At 44.8% G+C, this 22,869-nt stretch overlaps 1 protein-coding gene across 1 annotated transcript in view; it reads left to right on the plus strand.

The window, feature by feature from the left end:
- Nucleotides 1-7,456: 7,456 nt before the first annotated feature.
- LOC108924676 (cell adhesion molecule-related/down-regulated by oncogenes-like) overlaps nt 7,457-22,869 on the plus strand; it is a 40,285-nt gene continuing 24,872 nt past the window's right edge. Inside the window, exon 1 of the mRNA XM_029250696.1 lies at nt 7,457-7,657. The gene's annotated coding sequence lies outside the window, so the exon portion shown is untranslated. The remainder of the gene's footprint in view (nt 7,658-22,869) is intronic.

Genomic DNA, 22,869 nt, shown 5'->3' on the forward strand with positions numbered 1-22,869 from the left:
CAAGGGAACTGACTCCCAGGTCAGAGAAGGGTGAACAGAACACTTAATCTTCTGTGGTCCTAGGGAGGTTTGGACCTCGAAGGTTATTTCCTGCCCCCGAGAGGATCAGGTTTTATGGCAAAGCGCTTCTGGGTGATGCTCTACAGGACACGTCTTGGGAGAAGGTACCCTGGCACCCCCACCTCTGCCCACAAGTCTCGCTCCATCACAGGCTTCTCATGAGCGAGAGCAACACGAACCCATCAAGTGCTCCCTGCAGCGCCATCAATCTGTCCAACAGCCTGGACATGATTGTCCTTTGTCTGCCATCCAATTTGTCCTGGCTCTTCAGTTTCACCTCCTGTCTGACAATCCAAACAATAATTCCTCTCTGTTTTGATTGAAACAAACCTCACATTGTGAAGAATCCCATTATCCTAAAACTCCAAAGTGTTTTTTTTTTTAATTCTACATAGATATTAAAATATGTATGACAATTGTATTATAATGTAAATACAAATTCTTAGTAAAGAGTTGGCAAGTTACCAGTTTTTTTTTTTTTATTTGCAATGGTAGCAACAGTGTTCCTCAGCAAACAAAAACTGAAAAGGCTACATATTATGAGTACATCCATAACATACAGTAGAAAACTACGATGTTAAGAAAATATGATCAGCTACTGTTGTCTGTGAAGTCCGCTGTCCCAAGAGGAGCCCAGCATTCATCTACCTCACTATCTACTCATCTACCATCTAACTCCTCTACCTGCTACAGTTACCAGCTTAAACAGTACAGCACATATATGTATACGTATGACCCATTTCGAACATTCACCTGGTGCTCTAAGCTCTTAATAAAGAGCGAGCTACAATTACCCCAGGTGAAAATGTAATCCGGGGCAAGTACCAGCAGGCCGGTTTCTGGAAGAGAGCAGAGGTGAGGACAAGGGCTGTCGGGTGGGTCCTGCAGCTGGGAGAAAATACTGTGAAAGGATTAGAGAGCATTTATTGCACTTTAACTAGACTGTAAACGCTCGTTCCCTGTTCTGATCGGGAGTCCGTGACCCTGCGACCAGGGCAGACGTCAAGAAAGGCGAAAGCACAGAACAGCCTTTGGCACCATTAGGAAGGTCACAGCCATAGGCGAGACGGAAGAACAAACTTATTACGGTATCTCTACGGGTGTGCACATGAGTGCGTTTCTGGGGCAAGATGACCCTCCTTCTGCCATTATTGCTCCATCTGACCTCCTGGGAGCCACAACTCATAACTCTAGTAACAGATGGAGAGAATGTGAAGCGCAATGGAGGATGGAGATGATTGGTCATGGTGAAGGAGGGTACGGTGACGGGGCTTCTGTTATGAAGACATCAGCGCCCCATGGCCTGTCACGGTCTCCGTCTGACCCCACACCTGCCTAGGATTTCTCAACATCTTCCTCTTCCAGGAAAGAAGCTCCGGGGGGAGTTTAACTCAGCGTTCCCTTCAGGGAAATGCCTCGATAGAGGCCTTAGAGTAATTTTAGAAATCACAGCCGCCACAGAGACTAACATGCACATAAATACACATCATATCCTCCCGCTGGACTTCAGTGCAGAGTGACTGAACTGTATTTTATGATGGATGTCTTTCTCTGCAAGATATCTTCAGATTTGTGTGTGTGTGTGTGTGTGTGTGCTGGTGCTCCTCAATTGTGTCCTGAAATACACATCTGAAGGTGTGTTTGTGTGTACACTGAAGGCTAGGACTAATGCTGTGTTTGGTCAATGGATACACATGAGGGAGGAAAGGAAAGCTGACAGTGGACACTATAATACAGGTGTTGGCTACATCTTAATCCAAGTGATGAACACTGAATCTCAGTCGTAACTCTTAATTCTTCCTCTGGTCTTCATCCTTCTAGTCGTCACTTTGTCTGGCCTTGGGCAGAAAGGAATTCACATTTAAGCTGTATTAAGTCGTGTGATAAAAGAAAACATGCTTGTTTACATTATAAGGAGCCTTATGTCTTTGCAAGCATAAAGGAGGTGACTAAACCTTGTCAATTTTTTAAGCCTTTTTATCATTGTATTTTTCACTTTAAGTGTAGGGGTGAAAATATTCCTTTAAATTTATTTTACATGTTCTCAAGGCTTACATACACTCAGTCGACCGTTCAGGTTGAGAGAATTTAATTCTGCACATGTCTAAGGACCACATTTGGATTTTGTACTCCTCTCATGAGCTGAGCTGCACGAGACCAGAGCCACCATGCAATCGTCTTCTCAGTTGTGCTGCATTTTCACATACATTTTCATCCTGCCATTTGCCTTTGTTTACTGGTTTTACCTGTTAAAATCTTGGCAATCATTACCCCATTTGTACTGTCCAAACCTTGTCCACCTTTTCACTCAGCTTTAATTAATGTTCATTGTTTTAATTGATTTCTTTTGTTTTGACGGCCCTATTCTTGTATGGTACAGTATTTAATATCCATGAAAAAGCTGAACGGGTGCGCCGACAGAGCCAAATGGTATTATACAGCAATGAAAGAAAACTGCCTTGGTATGTTATGTTATGATAACAAATGTTAACTATTGAAGTAATTGCGTCCACTGTGGATTGTGAATTGAGACTTTCAGAACTGGACAATAGTCACCTTCCGTTGTTTTAAGGTCTATAACTCTGTTTTGCCATAACGGCAAACTCTGGCAACAACTACACGTAGAAGAGGTGGCTGTAAAACAACAGCAGAGAGCAAAGGGGAATGAGATTTGTGTTATGTGTGACTATGGCCTGTGCTTAAAATCTATCTCAAGGTTGCCCATTCAGTACGGTACAGACAGTATAGTCACTGTAGGAGAGAAATTCCATTCCATAATTTTTTAGTTTATAAAGTATATACACCTAGTGACAGAGTATGATAGAATTCCAGCAGCAGCAGCTAATATTTACATTATCACTTTAGATGCACGTCTTTCACACTCCTCTACCCCCACCACAAGGATCCTGCGGTTAAGGAATGCACCCATTCACAAGCTGTTGACTGTGCTGGGAGCGCTTCTCGTACTTCCCGTTTCCATGGATACATGGTTACCCCCAAAAGGTATCTGCAGCTAATAGTGAAATGAATGAATGGCTAAAGGACTAATACTTAAACAAAATTTGTCAAATTCAAAATATGAAGGCTTCATCAAAAGGGAAACATTTAAAAGGAAAAAAAAAAAAACACTGTCATGAACATTTACACGTAATCATATGAAAGTTATCACACAACCTTTAAAAATCATCACATATGAATTAACTGTAGAAAAATTCATTGTACATTCTGTTTCTCTTTTAGTAATAGATTTCATATACACAAACCTGTTAAAATTGTTTAAGACATAGATGGTTCAACTAAGATGTAACTAAGACATGAATGGTTGTATGTCAAACAGAATGTTTACGTTCTTTATACCTTTTAGATCTATAGCAGGTCTAAAAAAGTGCACAGAAATACACTTTTCTTCCATGGATTTCCAAGTTACAAAACGTCCTGCGTTCAGAGAATCGCTCACCTGCATGAGCAGTGGAGCAATAACTCTCACCACATCCATCTTCCAGATAACCATCTGAACACGCTCGAGTGACCCAACACTTGCCGCTGCTGGCATCTTTTTTTGACGGATGAGCACAACATCAATAACACTTGAATTATGGGAGTAGAAAAGAGCCGGGGGACACGCCCCTCCCCCGTTCGAACAAATAATACGATGTCAAAAGAATAGAATTTCATTTTATATTTTGAGATTGGTCATCCTGGTGAGTGACTGGGTGTGTGGGTGTACATATTGATGAGAAGATCTCTACTAGTTATGCGTCAGCAGGTTCGGTGGACTAAAAGAAACACTGCACTGCATATCTACCGTAGTAATACATGGCAGAATTTGGAATACACAGGAGTGGAAAGAGTTAAAAAATATGACAGTGATGAAGAGAAATGTAATGTGGAATATGGGGCAGAAGGTGGTGTGGTGGTCAGCGCTGCCACCTTTGGATTCAAAGGACCCAGCCTTTGAGTTACCCTGAATTACTCCAATCATAGCTACCCCGCTGCATAATGCGGTAAATCAGTGTAAGTAGCTTAACACTGTAAATAGCTTTGGAGAAAAGCATCAGCTAAGTAAATAAAGGTAAAGCAGAGTTGACTTTATCCAGCAGAAGAGGGAAGCGGGAGCCTTTGATGCTTCCCGGGAGGGTGCGAGGTCACAGCGGCCCTGTCAGCGGAGACGTCCCCAGGCGCGTTAAGACAACTGGGCACGGAGTGCTGGGAACGTGTCAACGAATGGGTCGCTGCGCACCGGCGAAACTCCCAGCGAGGCCTCGACGAACGATGCGGCGCCGCTACACCGATGAAGAAACCAGATGTGAACGTCGCCTCTTTCAGACACACTGTCCTCCTTGGAGAAACTCTCAGCTCTCTTTAGACCTGTGCGCCGCCCCTTCTCTCGATGTTTAAAAACAGGCGGCAGCCTGATTATTTTCGGCAATTTATTTTTAACTATCGACTAAATTTGTTTTAATTTACTGTGGGCCAGACATGTAAACGCAGGTCTTTCCAGAATGTTTGGGTACACTGTGTTTGTTAATGAGAACGCAAACAAAACGGAAGAGAACAAAACGAAACAAAACAAACAAGGTTCTGACCAAAAAGTGTGTGTGTGTGTGTGTGTGTGTGTGGGGGGGGGTGGTTCAGAGACAGGAGTGCAAGCTGTCAGGGCCACAAGCATTTGACCCATAGCTGCAGTGCCCCTCCGCCTCTGAGCCTCCTGCTTTATCCTGACATCAGATACTAACCCCCCCCTCCCCCCTGCCCGCTTCCCGCCCTTTGTGGGGACGCTGCTCCCTGTAGACTGCCCCTCTCTGGCCTTTCACAGGCGACTGTGTCCAATTACCCCAGCCTCCCTGCCCCCACCCCGCTCAGCGCCTCGGACTTGCTCTCCCGCTGACATACACCCCCAATCACCCCCGCACCCACCTCTCTCGACTGCTGCCGGATCTGCGCCCAGAAAAGGAGCGGCAGTCGGGAGGGGAGTGGAACTGATAGTAGTCCGGAGCCGGAGCCGGAGACTCCCCCGGCGCACTGTGCTCCACACTCCCATCCGCTCTGGAAACGAAGGAGCACCTGCACTTTTGGCTTTGGCAATGATATTCAACAAATTTATGAGATCTACCAGGCATTTGTAATACTGTAATGAGTTCTGGCAGATGGCAAAAGTTGGAAGGAGATCTAGGGAACATGGAGACGTGATAGGAAAGGCTAATGAAACTGATACGGTCCTTCTCGGTGTAGCCGAGGGTCTCTGCCCCAGTGAGCAGCAAGAGGATGAGGAGAGTGGAAAGAAAGAGCTAATTGAAAGAGGTCTGTAGACCCCTGTAGACGTAGCGTTGCTGTTTTCGCCATCAGTTCTCCACAAACACACGCGCACGCCTTTGCATTCTTCCGCACCAACTTGGAACGAGCATCATCGTTCCATAAATGTTCTGCACACGACGCTTATTTCTCTGCTCCTCTTTTTCCTCAGTTGTACTTTGGAAAAATGGATTTTTAGCTCTTACATCTGCTTTGCCCCTTTCAAGTAGCAGAAATTCCAGATCTTGAACTGTGTTTCGTACTGATCTTTTTGGATGAGGTGAGGATGCTCTGCTTGGTAATAGTCACTACCACAAGATAGTTTATGCTACACGAACAGATCGCCCAGACAGTGAGTTCTCTGGAAAGTTCACGCCTTGACAAGAAGGTCCCCCCAGCCCATTGGACTACCCTGACTTCAGCAAGCCAACTCCGCCATGGACGATCCCAAACCCGGCTGGGAAAGGAGGAGGGTTAGGCGTGGGGCTTGCTACCCCCCACCGTAAAAACTTTGTCAGCTACAAAAACGCCAACAAGGAAACTTCAAGACATCTCAGCTCTTGGAGAGGATGGATCTGCCACAAGAAGACCTATGATGCCTGATGGTGAAAGTCGGATAACCGGAAGCCACTAGGCCGACACCTCTTCTTTCATTCGAGACACTCAAGATCGGTGCTTGGAATGTTAGAACTCACCAAGCCAAAGGTGTCTAGGTGTTGTACCTAAAGTTATCCAATCCTGAGGCATACTTCAACTCTAATTGTTCCACTTTCCTCAACTGTTGCTCTGTGATCAGACCACATCAGCACTCCTGGAAGACGGTAATGGACTTTTAGGGTGGGATCAGTCTCCTTTAACAAGCCAGGTGTCCGACGGCAGCAAACACCTGCCCGGTGACTCAGAATGGGCCGAGTGTCAACAGAGCTGGAGATTACAGGGGGGACGTATGATTACAGTCATTTCACACTCCCACTCCCAGGGCAGATTGCGATGTCACACTAAGCCTGGCCCAGTCCAAGAAAGCACGAGCCATCAACCCCTGGAGGTGCATGCCATGCCGATGGGGTATATTATTAACCGGGTTACAACTTTCTTCTGAAGCCAAAACTAGTCAGGGCCAGAGGATTCCAAAACCTGTTCCCCGTCTCATCATAATGTGTTCAGAGTCTGAGATCAGATAAATATTACCTAATTCATTCCCATAAACAGTCAACAAATTGTGCCTGCGGTCATCATTCGGAGACCGATCAGGCCTTTGAAGGTAACTCAAATCTGAGGAGATACTGAGAGATGCTTTCTGCCACATGGAGCAGCTGGTGGTTCAAATCCAACCTCCAGCTGAAGTACCTTTGAGGGGGGTAATTACCCTCAGTGGCTCCAGTAAAGTTACCCAGTTGTATAAATGGGTAAAAGATAATAAGTATCTTAAAATTGTGAGTCAGATAAAGGTAAATGGTGGGGGGTGGAGTTTTTTGATCGACTTATTCTGGTGTTTTCTACCAATATTGGTGGAGTATGTGCTGCTGTGTCCTCCTGCAAAAAAAACCCTGTCTATCTATCTATCTATCTATCTATCTATCTATCTATGTGGTCGCTGGAAGGGAAGGTGACAGGCTGATCCTGTGCGCGTTCACAGCGTCGGGGACGATCTCGCCCGTTCCTTTCTTCCGCAATGAGATGGGAGGGCTGATGTGCGTCTTTCGCTCTTTGTTATCGGGGCCTGTTAACACACCGGCATTGTGGCCCCCACACCCCACACGGCTCGCGTTCGCACCTCTTGTGTGCGCGTATCTCAGGCACGGAACGCGGGCGCGCGCTGTCCGACAGTCGCTCGGCGCGCCTTTGATTTCTGGTGTGTGTGTGTGTGTGTGTGTGAGAGAGAGAGAGAGAGAGAGAGCGAGTGAGTGCGTGTGAGAGAGCGAAAAGGGGAGATGTGAGCGAGCTTGTTGTGAAGCGCTGGGGGCAGGAGCGAGAGAGCGAGCGAGAGAGAGAGAGAGAGAGAGAGAGAGAGAGGGAAGATCGCACAGTGGTCGGAGTAACAGAGTAACAGTGTAACCGAGTAGCGGGGGCGCGCGCGGCCGTGCGCTCCGTCCAGCCTCCCGACCCGACCCGACACCGTGTCCGGCGCCGATGCCCCGGCGGTCCTGATGCTCGGCCCGTCGAAAGCCGCAGAAGGAGCCGGCGTCACCTTGTGGATCCCGCTGCTGCTGTTGAAGTGAAGCCCCCCCCCGCCACAACCCCGTCCCATGGAGGGAGCCGCTCGGATCTGCGCGTTCCGCTCGCAGCCCGTCGCGTCCACGGAGAGGTAGGGAGCGCGCGGCGCGGGGCCGCGGATCGGACGCGCTCGGACGCGCCGTGTTTGTCGGGATGGACTCACGTGCGCGCGTTTCGCTTCGGCCGCGTTGCGACGCACAGTCAGTGTCACCGTCACTCAGTGTCACCAGTTGCGCTCCGGGCTCCTGCGCCGCGGCGCGAGACGCTCTCGAGCGCTCGGTCCCGCAGCCGACATATTATTATTTTCCGCGGCGCGCGTCTCTCCAGCGTTATGAAAGCGACTGTTGAGCGTGTGTGAAAACACACACCCTCGTCATTAACGTGGGCGAAAACGGCGCTTGTGAAATATGAATTCCGCGCCAACGTTCCCGACTGTAACTTTTACTCGTCGCGCACAATTATTTTAATGTAACGTGCACACGCAAAGTACGCGTTCGTGAGCGCGCACACACACACACACACACGCACACGCACACGCACACTGCGTGCGTTATGCGATACAGTAAAAAGCGATTATAAATCCACTCCAGTCAGTTATAACTTGTCGTTGCCATGGATACAAGGCGTCTGTTCAGCAGGGTGACAGTGGTCTGAGTAAAAAGGGGAAAAAAGTCAATTTCTCTTTTCCTCTTTCACTTATTATTGCTTCTTGTATGAAGTATGTAAAACTCTTTGCGGTACACGCTAAAAATGGTGAAAATGTTACCTCGCAGTAAATGCGCATTTAAACGGGGTTATTACATTAATGCCAGTGTCATAGTTCTGAGAATGATGCAGCACCACTACAAATAATAGTAATAGTAATAATTATAGTGGAGCATAAAACTAATCCCACAGTGTAATAAAGCAGTACAGTATTACTGTGGTTTCTGCTAAACCTGCAGGCTGCAGAAGTTACTCTGTGTGCTTAGTAAACATGTTTATTTACCATGTGTCTTACCATGGACCTGTATATGTTGTATTTGTTATATTTTGGGGCTCGTGTGAGTGACCTCACTGTTTATGTCATGTTCTGAAATACTTGGCTCTTGATGAGGGAATAATGTCGCAAAAGAGCCTGTCCTGTCAACAGCCGTCTCCGTCTTCATCGAGAGACGTGGTGGAGACGCCCCACGATATAGCACCTCCACGTTCATAAGTGACCCATAACCCTCGAGCAGAACTCGGTAAATCCGGGCGAGAGGCAGAGCGACGCAGTGATTGCGGCAGCGCTCGGCCCCCCCATTCCGCCCCCCCCTTGGGTACCTGTTCAGCAGTCGGTGCTTCCGCGAATCGGTCTCCATTCCTGCAGATGAACGGGGAGTTTTGAAAAACGCTCCTGCGTTGTGTTTACTCTGGACAGAGCGGAGCCCAGAGATATTGTGTGTAACACTGATTGTCTTATCTGCTCCTTCGCGCCGGGTCACTAAACCTCCGAGTTTGTGGAGAACACTGTGGCTCCTGTTCCTGGAGAAGTTTGAGGACCATCCTAATTAGTGACTGCTCAAAGTAATCACAACATGTCACAAAAGCTTCACGTAATGAGCCACCAAACGATACGGACAGGGCAGCTGGCCAGGCCTCCAAATGCAATGATTACTTTTTATTAAAAACTAATTAGGAGTGTCCTGAAAGTCCGCCATGAATGGAAGCCTAAAGCTGAACTACACGAGAAGAAAGCAGCACTTTGGGGATTTCATGTGAGTGTATTCCTCATGCGCTGAACCTGCGTAATGCAGCTGAAAGGATTTACTTCTTTTTCTTGTTTTTGAGGAGAACCTTTACCTTCCAGTACGTTGTGGGTTTGCTGTTTTCCCAGTTTTTACAGAACTCCTTTCGCTGAAGACTAATAGCGTCGGATAATCATAATAATGTAATTATTATGTACATTACACACACACACACACACACACACACACATTTTCAGAACCGCTTGTCCCATACGGGGTTGCGGGGAACCGGAGCCAACCCGGTAACACAGGGCGTAAGGCCGGAGGGGGAGGGGACACACCCAGGACGGGACGCCAGTCCGTCGCAAGGCACCCCAAGCAGGACTCGAACCCCAGACCCACCGGAGAGCAGGACTGTGGTCCAACCCACTGCACCCCCCCTTATTATGTACATTATTATTATGTAATTAATATTAATCTAGACGGTGCTTAGAGCTACTGCCTTTAGATCGAAAGGCCATTGGTTTGATCCCCACCTCCAGCTGTAGTACCCTTGAGCAAGGTACTTACCCTAAATTGCTCCAGTAAAAATTACCCAGCTGTATAAATGGGTAAATAACTTTTACCTTAATAGTGTAAGTTGCTTTGGAGGAAAGTGTCAGCTAAATAAATAAATGTAAAGATAAATGTTATAAACATCCTCTATAATCACCCACAGTGTTTGTAGGTGTGACAGAGGGGAAGTGTGCTGCACTGATGCATGGATGAGTAACCCAGCGTAAGTAGCGTATCTAGCAGTGTAAGTCACCGCGGTGAATAAGGTGTGTGGGCTGATAACACTACATAGAGTTCGTTGGAAGTCGCTCTGGAGAAAAGCATCTGATGAATGAGTAAATGTCGTGTTTCTATGTATGTTTTGTAAAAAAACACATGTATGTATTAAGGCATCTCCCTTGCTAGTGTAGCACCACACTGCCCACAGCACTATTATTCTAATATAATACCTCCATTCATTAATTTTTGTAATCAAAATGTATCAAGAGTTTCTGTGTTCTGAAGCCTTTGCAGTGACAGCGTTTTCAAAAGCAATTGACTCCAGACAGTGTGAGATGTGTGTGTGAGATGTGCGGTGACCTGAATAAATCACTAATGCGCCCCTTGTTATCGTGCAGCCGCGAGACAGACATCAGACATCAGACGTCACTTCGCCATTAAGGATGTTACAATAACGTGGAACCCATAAACGATAAACACATGTGTCTTGGGCTGGGGCTCGGGATGGGGCCAAAGTGGAGCAATTACAGCGTTACAATAACGTGGAGCACACACACACACAATGGGGTGACACATCTCTCTTGTCCCCATCTGTGTGTAAAAAATACCTCGTTAAGAGCGTCTTTGTGAGTGCGGAGCTTTTTACCGCAATCGCTGTGAAAATTACTCATTTCTGCTGAAGGTATTTTAAACGCTCTCTCTCTGTGTGTGTGTGTGTGTGTGTGTGTGTGTGTGTGTGTGTGTGTGTGTGTGCGCTATAGTTGATTGGTGTTTGGAGGTGGTAATACGATGGAAAGCAGTGCTGCAGCACCGGAAGTGGAGGAGGGCATCGCTGTAGTTACACTGCGGCCCACTTGTTCACCATGCTCCCTGCGATATTTATTGGTATTATTATTATTATTATTGTTGTTATTGCAATGAAAGGAGTGAAAGTAAATGCCACCGTACACCGGAGCGACGCCACCAAATATGGTACAACATGGTCCTCTTGGGGTTCTGCTGTGTGATATCAGAACCCGTCTCATTCGCACTCACTTCTCCCTCGATCTCGTAAATACTTGATAAATGCATTTATATTCCATCATTTTAGTAACAATTTGTTCAATAGTGGAAAAGCCCTTGTTCAGGTACTCGTGTGATGTACACTGCTGTATACCATGGTATGACACAAATTTTACTCTCGAATCACGTGTCTGCATCCAAATCTCTCCTCCTGTTGATGCACTTGTTGTGTTGTTCTCTGAGATGTACATCGTTTTGGCGTAATACGTCTGGCGTAATAGTTCGTTTGGAGGAAAGCGTCAGGTAAATGTCATGATTATGTATGAATATAAATCAGTGTCTTTCACTGGAGGAGATGCAGCGTGTTTTCGAGATGCAACTTCTCTGCCCTGTTTGGCTCCAGCCGCCTGGTGACCGGACTGGAACGTCTTATCGGGCTCTTCAAAGGAGCGAATAATAGCAGTTTCTTTAGTAGTGGAAACTCGCTGTCAGACTTATCGGCTCTGCCATGATGATTAACATATTTACATGGCACTTGGGTTAATCGGTAGCCCACATGTGGCTCCTCTGCTCTGGCATATTGAACTCCCTTGGTGGCACAAATGGAGATAAACATTTACAGACGGGACGTTATGGGAGCTCACTTTGTTGTTGTCGGTGTCTTTTTTTTTTTTTTTATTTCGGCTCGGTACCGGAGAGCCATCAGCACCAGCAGATGTCTGATACGCATCTCAGCTGTGTCCTCAAACAACAAAGTGGACATGTAAAAAGGAGCTTTAGATGCCGTTTACAAATAAGCACGGGGGCCTGAGAATATTGCTCGGGAAGCAGACTGCATCATCCTGTAAAGTAATATATTGCAGAATTGTACTTTTCTTTTTTAAATATGTTCCCAAACAACCTGCTTTTTCCTCATATACAAATTTGCATTATTTTTTTAATGCGAGTGAAGCTGAAAAGCCAAACTGTTGACAGCAGGAGGCGGAGTGATTAAAAGCGCCACATTGCACTTGAGGGCCTTGGGTTCGGATCCCACCTCCTGTGATGCTACCTTTGAATGAGGAAGTTATACTGAATTGGTAAAGATTACCCTGCTCTATAAAAGGGTCACTAAGTGTAAGTAGCTTCCTATTGCAAATTTCTTTGGAGGAATGTTTCAGCTGAATAAATAACTGTAATTATAGAAAATATGCTCAGTAAAAATAACAGTGGAAGAAATCACAACGGTCCTGCGTGAAACTAGCAATTTCCGTCGCAGCTTTGCACGATTTCAGAATCTCTTCTTGAGCATTCAGTCGCGACATGCTCACTCACTTCATTTTCATTCTCATCACTTCTAATTCCTTTTCATTTTTTGCCTTTTATCATCTTTTATTTATTGTCATGTAATAATTTATTTAATAAAAAAATGTATAAATTTAATAATAATAAATATTCTTATTAAATTTATAAATTTAAATTTTATTAATCTATTATTAGGGGGGTGCGGTGGCGCAATGGGTTGGACCGGGTCCTGCTCTCCGGTGGGTCTGGGGTTCGAGTCCCGCTTGGGGTGCCTTGCGGCGGACTGGCGTCCCGTCCTGGGTGCGTCCCCTTCCCCCTCCGGCCTTACGCCCTGTGTTGCCGGGTTAGGCTCCGGTTCCCCGTGACCCCATAAGGGACGAGCGGTTCTGAAAGTGTGTGTGTCTGTAATCTATTATTATTTATTGATTTATCACCTGACGGTAGTCAAGTGTTGCATTATTTTCTTATAAAACATGTAAGTGCAGTTTTATACCAGTAAAGTCCTTGTCAGTGTTTAGTTGCAGTGCGTGTGTGCGCGCTATAAGTAACACATGTGGCTCTTAATGGTACACACACCCCTCTACTTACGTCAATTCGACTTGCGTAAATCCGGATTTACGTAAAAAATTTGCGGCATGAACATTATTTTCGGATAGCGTTTTTATTTTACGCAAAATATCTGAAATACGTTAAGCGCAAATCGGCGTAACCAGACAAGGCAGGAAGCTGCATCTTCCCAGTTCTCACGTGTTTTTAGCCCTGAACGCATCTCCTCTTGTTAGCGTTGTCCTTTTTTCGCATTTTTTTACTCATTTTATTGTTCACAATGCCTGGCGGAGAACGTGCACTTGAAGGAAAACGAGAACCGTCTCGCAAGCCTGCAGAAATCGATTTGGAGATGAAATTGAAAATAATAAGGAAGTATGAAGGTGGATAAAGATTATCTTCTATAGCACGGGAACCAGGTTTAGTCGTATCGACTGTGAACACGATAGTGAAGGATTCTGCACGTATAACTTAGGGAGCACTTGAAAAGAACAGCTAGCATGAAAACAACGACTAGGAAACGTCAAGGTGCAATAACAGATGGAAAAATTCTTAATATTACTATATTGAATGGTGAGGCAGGAGGGGGAATCCGAAATACGTAAATTTTGACTTGAATAACGGTCTGAATAACGATCTGAATAACGGTCTATTTGCGTAACTCGAGGGGTGTCTGTAGTTGTTTTTCATGCACGTGCCTAGAAGGTGTGTGGTGTCGACCGGGCGACAAGGTGTTGCCCTTTGCCATGAATCCCATGGTCCCCTTGGTGACCTAAAAGGAGAAGTGCAGACCTTGAGCTTTCCTACATTTAATTCCTCTCAGTCCCTGTGGCTCAGGAAAACCCAAATGAAAAATGACTCCTGAATTATTTTTCTGTTGTAACCTTTGTGCCTTTTTTTGAGGTGGTCCCCCCCCCCAAATATAGACTGTGCTCTGTTTTTTAAGTTGATTGATTTTGCTCGAACTTGTGCTACATATTAGAAAGAAGATAATTTATTGAGAAGACTTGTTACACCCAGTCAAGAAGAATTTCGAAAGGCTTTGACTTTGAATGATTTGATTTATTTCCTGTAAACTTTGTCTCCTTTCCTTGAGGCTTCGTATGAAATGTTGGGGAAACATTCCTCTTTTTCCCTTTCCGGAATTCTCTAAAGAGCTGGCTGTATTAAGTGTACCCAACAGGCGTGCGTCCCTGTCTTTCCTCAGGATTGGGTGTTGATGCTCGCGTATTAATTATAACGTAATTAAACTACATTGCAGATCTAATATGAGGGATGGGAAAATACTTTTCAAAGTTTTTTGGTCTCAGCAGAAATGAAACTGGGATAGGCAGAGCTGTGTGCTCAAATGAGCTTATTTGTTGACATTTTTATCATGTTTACCATTTCTAATAATAAATACCAAAGTGTTATGTAAATTTCTGTGAATGAACAAGCTCTGATTTCTCAAAGTAGACCGGCTCTAAACTCATCTGTGGTTTTTAATTTTTTCCCCCCACATAACCTGTTTCTGTAATACCATTTGAGGTGTTTTTCTTAGAACAGGTAAGATGTTCTTAGAGTGTAAACGGCGTCTTTAGTTTGATACGATGATTCAGATGGGCATTATAAAAGGCTAGTAGTGTGAAAATGAGAACTGTAAGATTACCGAAGCGTAGAGAGTGAGGATGAGGGCAGGACATCTGTCTCAAAATGTGTCCTTTACATAAAAAAGTCTTCCCTTCTTCTGTTTTCCCCATTTGATCTGAGAACAAAATAAAACGAGGTTGAATTCCTGTACTAATGCTCTGCTGACGATCTATGAAAAACAAGTCAATCAAATGCGCTTGAGCTTTCAAACATGTGCTTAAACTTCCTAACCTGCTGTAGGGGCAAAAATCTTCAGTCACTGATGCTGAAATCATTTTGTGCATCAAAATTCTAATGATTCACGAGTTTTCAAGAAATGCTGCTGTGTATATTGATCATAACTATGGAATTATGAACTTCAGAAATTACTGGGGAAGGACAGAGAATGCATTCAGTGTTTATTATATTCTGGTTAATTCTATTATTATATTATTTTTATTATACTCTGGTTTCAGTGGCAAACAAAAAAACAAATGTGTCGTATACATGGAACATTTCGACACTTTGGTTTTCAGTCCAGAAATATTTCTTAACCTTTACAGCTTGATTTCTGATGATGTCTTTAAAAGGTTAAAAAAAAAAAAAATCCAATGAAAAACATGAGGCTGAATTTGTTAAAATAAACAAACAGTTTAGAAGCAGTGGAAACAGATGTTTTCTCCCCAAGCCACAGACTGTGGCGATACTGTGCTTCTGTTCCAAATATGCATTTAAATATTGAGGGGCACTTGCAACTTTTTTAAAAACATAAAGCTATTTTTACCTCTGATGCCTGCATATGTTTTTTCAGATGTAAGTAGTCCCTGACTAATGCATGTGACACTGAAAATAAAAAGAAACCTTTTAGTGGTTTTATTAAGTTGTTTCACTTAAAAAAAAAAAAAAAAAAAAAAAAAACTTTAGGATTTAGGATTTTTTACGTGTTTTTTTTTTTTTGGTTCCCCTGACTGTGCTTTTAAGGCCACTGAAACATGATTAGACTCAAGTGCATGAAAAAACATGAGCACAATGCCCCGGAAAGTGAGGCTGATTTATTTATTACTTTGTTTCCCACCAAAACATCCCTTTTTTCCTGTTTTGGCCAAGCACATGCTGATGAGACGCTTTCTTGCTGTCTGTCCTCATGCAGACATGCTATTAATCAAATCCCAAAGCTCCACCTTAAGGGGAAGACATACGGATAAACTTGTCAACTCCGAACTCTTGTCTCCTGCGCAAAGGAAAGTTCAGGGGTGTTCCAGACGACGAAGGGCTTAGCGAGCTCTTCCTGTGTTTAACTAGCATATTTTTCATCTGGCCCCATGAGAAAGTCAAGGTCTGAGATGCCGGACTTATGCGAGGATTTTTTTAAAGTCAGTTCTGTGCTTCATCTTTATGTACTAAGTGCTAACAAGGTTTTAGTTTCGTGACTGATGTGTCATATTAGCCATCGAATTTAAGAGGAGGGTTTATATACCACATATCCAGGAATTTCTGACTTTGAGTAGGTATTGGGCCACGTTGAAGGAAGGTAACCTCTGGGTCGAGGCTCTCTTGCTACATTGCTTTCATGGAATGGTGTTAAATGTGCTGCTACCAACTGTGTAACATTCAATGCCAGCCTTCACTGTTGGCATAAACACACATACAACATTTACAGGTTTATGCTTTGTTTTTGTAACAATTTAGTTCGAGAGCCGATGACTTAGTGTTACACTCCGTGGCTCTCCCACTCTATGAGATTTGTGATCTCCGAACATGGCGAGACTTGTATCCTTCAGAAGCCTTTCTAGTTCAGAGAGTTACCAGCGATGCTAAATGGATATTTACGCAATTTTTTGGTGAATGGTCAGTGAAAGTGCTTTATCGTTTGCCCATTTAACCTTTATAAACCTGGCGTACACTCGAAGGCCAATGAGTTCTCAGCTTCTGTGGCCCCTCCTGGAAAGTAGATGTTGGTGGGTTGACCTTTTGGTTAATTTGAGTTAATAAACCTTCAGTGGGTTGGGCATGTACCTTTGCACACTCCAGGTGCAGAGGCTCAAGGCCAAAAACGGTCCGTTTTTTTTTTATTTAAGTTTATATAATTGGATGGGCAGGAACCAATGGAACAGCTCAAAACTTGTCTTTGAGAACCTCTATCTCCTTAATCTTCATCTCTTCGTTTGTGGTCTTCTTGCTGGTCCACTATTGCTTATTAATTTAACCTCAGGCACTCAGGTTGTGCAGTTGTGAAGCACTCTCAAGAAACTTCCTTCTTAAATTCATACACCCATTTTTGTAGTTGTATGGGAGAGTTCACTGGTGCTGGTTCCTTCTGAGCATATGAATAGAGACTGGTGTTGTTTTAATGTATTGAGATGAGAATTATTAATATACTTGTTTCATCTTCAAAATCTGGAGCATGGCCAGAAATATTTCCATGCGGAGAATGAGCAGAGACTGCTCGTCTCTTCCTTCAGCGGGGTTGCCGTGGAGATGTACGGAGTGATGGAATCCAGGGGGCCCAAGCGGCTGCCCCTTTTTGGGGTATGGTGGGTTTGTGGGTCGGGATCGAGGCTGTTGTTGATCCGTTCTTTGGTCAGGTAGGTGCACTGACATGCAGGCATCTTCCAGGATTTACAGATAAGTAGAGGCTCCTTTGCTTGGAGGTGCTTTAAACTGCATGGATCTGGGATTGGATTGGATAACTGGGCAACAGAGGAGCTCTAGAAAAGATAAATCACTGGACATGTCGGTCCAGTTTTGGCAGTTTTTTCCTGGAATCCCAAGCTGAACTTCCCCCTTCTAGCATAGTTTCTGAAATCCTGCTGCCCATCAGCTGCTGTGGCCAAAACACATTGGCAGTGGATGATATGTCATGTACATGTACCACAATCTAAACTGACTGGAGGCAAGGAAACATTTTTGGCTTTTCTTTTTTCCATTGGGATAACCCTTTCTTGAGTTGGACATGTACTACACAAAAAAAACTGATGTATAGACATTTGGAGTAGTCATAGACCTTTGTTTTGTCTGCATGTTTGCATGGTGATCACCTGAGGTTGTGACAACAAGTTAACCAGATCCAGTTTCCAGTGTCTTGAGGCTACAAAAGTTTTGGAAACCCACCAACATCTTGGCCCCATATTCAAGCTCAACATTCCTCGAAATATAAAAAAAATGATTTGTGAATGTGTGTTTGTACCTCCTCTCTCTTGTTCACAACATAGGGCTTTTTGTCTTGGACCAGCAAGTTTGGAGTTTGAGTGGTCTCCTGGGTGTAGCCCAAGCACTTAAAAAGTGGAGGAGGTGGGGTCGGGGTATGGCCTCAGCAAGCTGCTGTTATGGAATGTGACGCCTGCCTCCCGAACGCCTCCGTTGCTCAGTTGTCCATACCTTTTGTCTTACAGTTTGCTAGTGCTACACTTTGGTCTCGCTGCCGCCCCTTTCTTCCTGTTGATCATAAAGCAGTGCTGATTACGAGCAAATGTTCAACAGCTAATCAATACAAATATGGAACGATAGTTTAATTTTTAAATCTGAGTTTAAGCCTTTAATTCAGTGCTTTTTCAAATTTCATTAGGCTAAGAATAACTTTAGCTTTCAGTGTCTGTTTCAAAGCGGGCTCAGAGTCCTAATGGCTCCCAAATCACGTCTCAGTTTTTCATCAGATAAAAATTTTCCCAACATCCTAGATGCCGTATTTCCACTCATTGTAGACGCTATTTCCAGTCATCAGCCCATTTCTTCCTCACTACCAGCTGTTCAGTCACATTTACGCAGACCAGCACTTGCCACTTAATGGCCAGTCCAGGCCACTTCCTCAAACTGGGACAGACTGCCTTTGAATGATTTTAAAAGAGAGACTGATGGATTCAGTATGGGGATAATAAGGTGCGTCCACTCGGCATTGAATTCATCTCCTTTTGGCAAATGCGGAGGGAAGTGAGTTGAAGTGCAGTGGAATATTTACCTCGGGGTGACTCCCCCGCCCTGATCCCCTCATCCCCTCACCCTCTTTCAAGAGAGACTCTCAGGAATGTCTCTGCTGCATATCCGCTGTCAGCAGGATCCAGGACGAGTGTGGACAGGTTGCGGGTTCTAACACGAGAAACCGGGCTGGCCCACGATCAGATTAAACCTGCATGCAGCGGGGATCTTTCCCTCCCTCCCGCCCTCCCTCTCCACCTCTTTTTCTCGTTACTCCTTCTCCCCTTTTTTGTCGTCTTCTTGCGCCCCTTCTACCTCCCCTTCCCATGAATGCACTCTATTTTCTCCTTTTTTTTAAAATCTTCTTTACTAATTGTCTTTCAGTATCCAGGTAATCTTCTACTTTCCATAAATGCTGTCTTCTGGAATATATTCTTTGGAGTGCTTCCACATATTTTACTGCCATTGATTATACCTTGGAGCAGTTGAACTTTATCGGTTTTCCTGTCCAGGTTGAATATGACTGTCTGGTAATAACCTTCAAGTAAGTAGCCTTCCTCGTGTGTGTACGTCAGCCCCTTCCTGAGACGCTAGTGCCAGCTGGGAGCTGTTTCACTTTGATGCATTGTTATGTTGCCATTATCTTTGCGAAGTCTTCTCGTTCTGAATGGGGGGATCTGGGAGAGGCAGCGAGGACACAAAATATTCCCTGAAGCACAGTGGCTTTTGAGAAGATGACCTTTGAGAGGTGCAGGTGCTCAGTGTCACCCTCCCCCTTGGGATCCGGGGGGTGCTCCCGCTCTGTTGGGTTTCTCCAGCCCCACCACTATAACTCCTGCTCATGCACTAGCAAGACTGATTGATGACACCGTGTGTGTATATGTGCAGGAGTAGTCAGCGGTTGGGTGTTGTGTTACACCTTGGATTGACAGATAGCAAGGATAATAAGGGTGCTATGCCCTTGCACCCCCAAAACACCACCTCCCATAATTTTGCAGCCTGTATCCAGGATGGGACAGAACAGCAGCAATAGGTGACTCGTTTATGGTACTTCTTAATGTCTTGCTTTGGCAGAGGCTGGTCTGTGAAGTGATGTACAACTCAGTGAGCAGAGATGCACAGGAGACAAGAGATTTAGACACAGACGAGTGACTCTTGAAGGACAGTCTGTCCAAAACACTGTTTTTACTCCCATAAATTTCATGAAAACCTGCACATTGGATTGACGGGAAATGCAAAGGTGATTGTGGCAGGTGGTATGATGCAAATTTGTGGAGCTGTTAGGCGGTCATGAGAAGGAGCTCTCAAAGAGATGTGTTTTGAGACCCTTTTTGGATGTCGAAAGGGATTCAGAAACTCCGAGGGGAAGAGGACTAACTTAAAATGATAAACACGCAGATTCCTATGCTCCTACACACGAACGGAAACCTTCTCCAACCTTCCTTACCAAACATCAAATCTACCAACTCTGGAATATACAGCACATTGAATGTGTTTCCTTTCTTTCTCGTTGTCTCTTGTTCGTTTTATTCGCTGATTATTTCCAAGCACTGAACTCGGGATAATCGTTGATTTTTGTTGAGGTTGATGTAACATTTTTCACAAAGGTTTTTTGATATTGGTAAAAAGATGGGCTCCTTCGGAACTTGGATGCATCTGACAAATGGAACGTTTTTACAGGGGAACCTTGGCAGGAAGATTTCGGGAACTTAAAGGAGACCATCTGCATGGGTTCTTATGACGTTTGGTGTATAGCAGTAGTAGTTGCTTGTTGTGTTACATGAATGGTTGGGACAACTGGTATTGTAGTGCTTCGAGCTGCTACCTCTGGAACCAGAGATTGCAGGTTTGATCCCCACCTCTGGCTGTAGTACCCCTGAGAAATGTACTTACCCTAAATTACTCTAGTAACATTACCCAGCTGTATAAATGGGTACATAATTGTAAGTTGCTAAATGTGCATTGTTTCTCTGCCTGTCTTTCAGTGAGCTCTGAGCCAACAACTAAGGTGGCTGTGACCTGGGTAGTTTCTTTCCCTCCACTTATTAGAAGAAGTCTGAGAGGTTCTTCTCGATTTTAGCGTCACGGCAACCATATTTTCACATTTCTTTTGAGATGTGGCCTCCGATCTGTTAGATCTCCCGTAAACCTCAACTGCATCCCTTCAAAAGGCCTCGCACAAAATATTTTTCATCCCATCTGTATTTTTTCATCCCATTCGTGCTTGTTTGTGGAAGAGATCTTGATCACTGGAGGGACTTCTCTGATCTGAAAGAGCATGCCAGGGCTCCGCAGATCTGCGGCATCTCAAGGGGAGCAAAGGGGCCTCAGTGTTTCAGCTGTCGGCCTCCGCGGCGTCAGCACACACACGCTGTAATGTATACGAGGCCTCCCGGAGCATCCATCTCCTCAGGGCAGGCTGTAACGGAGGATGTGGAAAGAGCGGATGAAGAAAAAGAACTGATAAGGTGCGCGGGTGATGCCCTCCGTTTCCTCTTTTTGCAAGATCGTGCTGGCAGATTAGCTGGATTGAGTTCAGCGATAGGCATCTCCTCGCACCCGGCCAACTGGCAAAAGTCGCAGTCGTGAAGCTCTGGGAACCAAAGTGGAAAGGTGGCTTTGATTTCTCCTGCCGATGGAGTCAAATGTCAGATGGTGACACCTTTATGGTGTCGTTACTCTTGTTGTAATTATATATTATTGATAATAGCTGACAGGCGGAGGCTGGTGGTGCGGTGTAGATGTTTTCCACTGCTGTGATGGGGGCACTGTGGGCCGCTTGTTGGGACTCGTAGGGCAGAGGCAACATTCTCCTGCGAGTTACAGTTTTGATTAGCTCGACCCCAGGGCTACGCATGGCTGAGGAGCCTCAGAAGCAGCGAATCCTCGATTTAGACTAAGTGCATACGCCCAGCTTCGCTTACTTGGAAACATGTCTCAGCATCTGTCCAGGTGGTTTGCAAAATACAACCGTACCCAGGATGGATGATTATATTTACACAGTTCATTTCCTCAAAGTGGCCTGCAGAGATTAACTAGTGTTTATCTAACACCTTTGTCCAAGGTAACTTACAGTGCGAGATCTGGAACACGTTTTGGGGCTGTGGGAGGAAACCAGAGCACCTGGAAGAACCGCATGCAAACACAGGGAGAATGTGCGAACGCCACAGGGACTGTGCTGGATTCTAACCCACTTCCAAATGCACAACCCAGGAACTGTGAGGCACCAGTGCTACTTGCTGAGCCATCGTGCTGCTGAAGTTTGCAGCGATTAAGGTTTCACTTTGAAAATGACTCAAAGAGAGCATATATGGAGCATGCACAGTGCTGAGCTACAGAAATTTTCAAATGAAAACACCAATGAGAAAGCCAAAGCCTACAGTGTATGTCTTGAAAGTAACAATGCTCAAATATTTAAAATTACACAAAATATTTACATTTAAGCAAATTTAAGCGTAATTTCCAGTAGCTACCTGCTGAAGTGAGAAATGAATAGAAAAACGGGTAGATAAAAGGTAGCAGGTGGGGAGGGACTAACTGGAGAAGGTTTTAGGAGATTAGGAAAGAAGTGGGTCCCAAAGAGATTAGTTCTGAGACCTGCATCAATGCTGGGAGGGATTCAGCAGCTCTGAGGGGCAGAGAGAGCTAATTCCACAACCTGGGGGCAAAACTTAGAAGTGAAAGGCTTTTGAATTTGGGCCCCTTCACAGGGGGTTGAGCAGGTTATAATGTGAAGGATACAATAAAGTTGGCTCATGTGAAGATACTGAAAAAGGGACATCAACAGGCCAGTGGGACATGACTGAGACATGTAGCACAGAGACTCATAGCTGCTGTGTGTTGAATGGATGTGTGGACACGGCTAAGGTGGCTGTCGGTCTCGCACGTTCTCTCTTTTGTGGCTCTGTGCTTTGACATGACCTCTGAACTCTTGCCAAGAAAAGTCCTGCACCCCCGGTAAGATGGTGCTCCATGTGACCCCTGAACCCCGGGTGGGGGGGGTATTAGTATGGACCTGAGAGACTTTATTATTTCCTGAATTTTCTCCTCTGTGGCTACCCCTTGGGGGTCTTTCACTGGCTGCCATGCAAGGTGGCTGGGAAACAGGACCGGAGAAGGTTCAGAACATCTAGTGTGCAATTTGTACAGATTCATTTGTACAGAAACACAAATTGTAAAGAAAATATAAATTAAATATTTCAAGTCCTTTTCAAGCATACTACTCTGAGTATTTTTTGGAGCTGCAAATTGAATTAAAAAAAAAAAAAACCTCAGGTATTCTTTGTCCCACCCTTCTCTCTGTCATAAAGGCCAACAAGAATTTTTCTCCCAAGTGGTGGGATACTGGGCAAAATGGTACAATATTTGTTTAAAAACTTAATTTGAATATTTCATGTGATTTGCAGGCAATACAACTCCAAATACACAACACAAATAATGTTTTATTAATATGTGATGAAAACACTTT

This window comes from Scleropages formosus, chromosome 3 (assembly GCF_900964775.1).
Source record: "Scleropages formosus chromosome 3, fSclFor1.1, whole genome shotgun sequence".
Classification (NCBI taxonomy): domain Eukaryota; kingdom Metazoa; phylum Chordata; class Actinopteri; order Osteoglossiformes; family Osteoglossidae; genus Scleropages; species Scleropages formosus.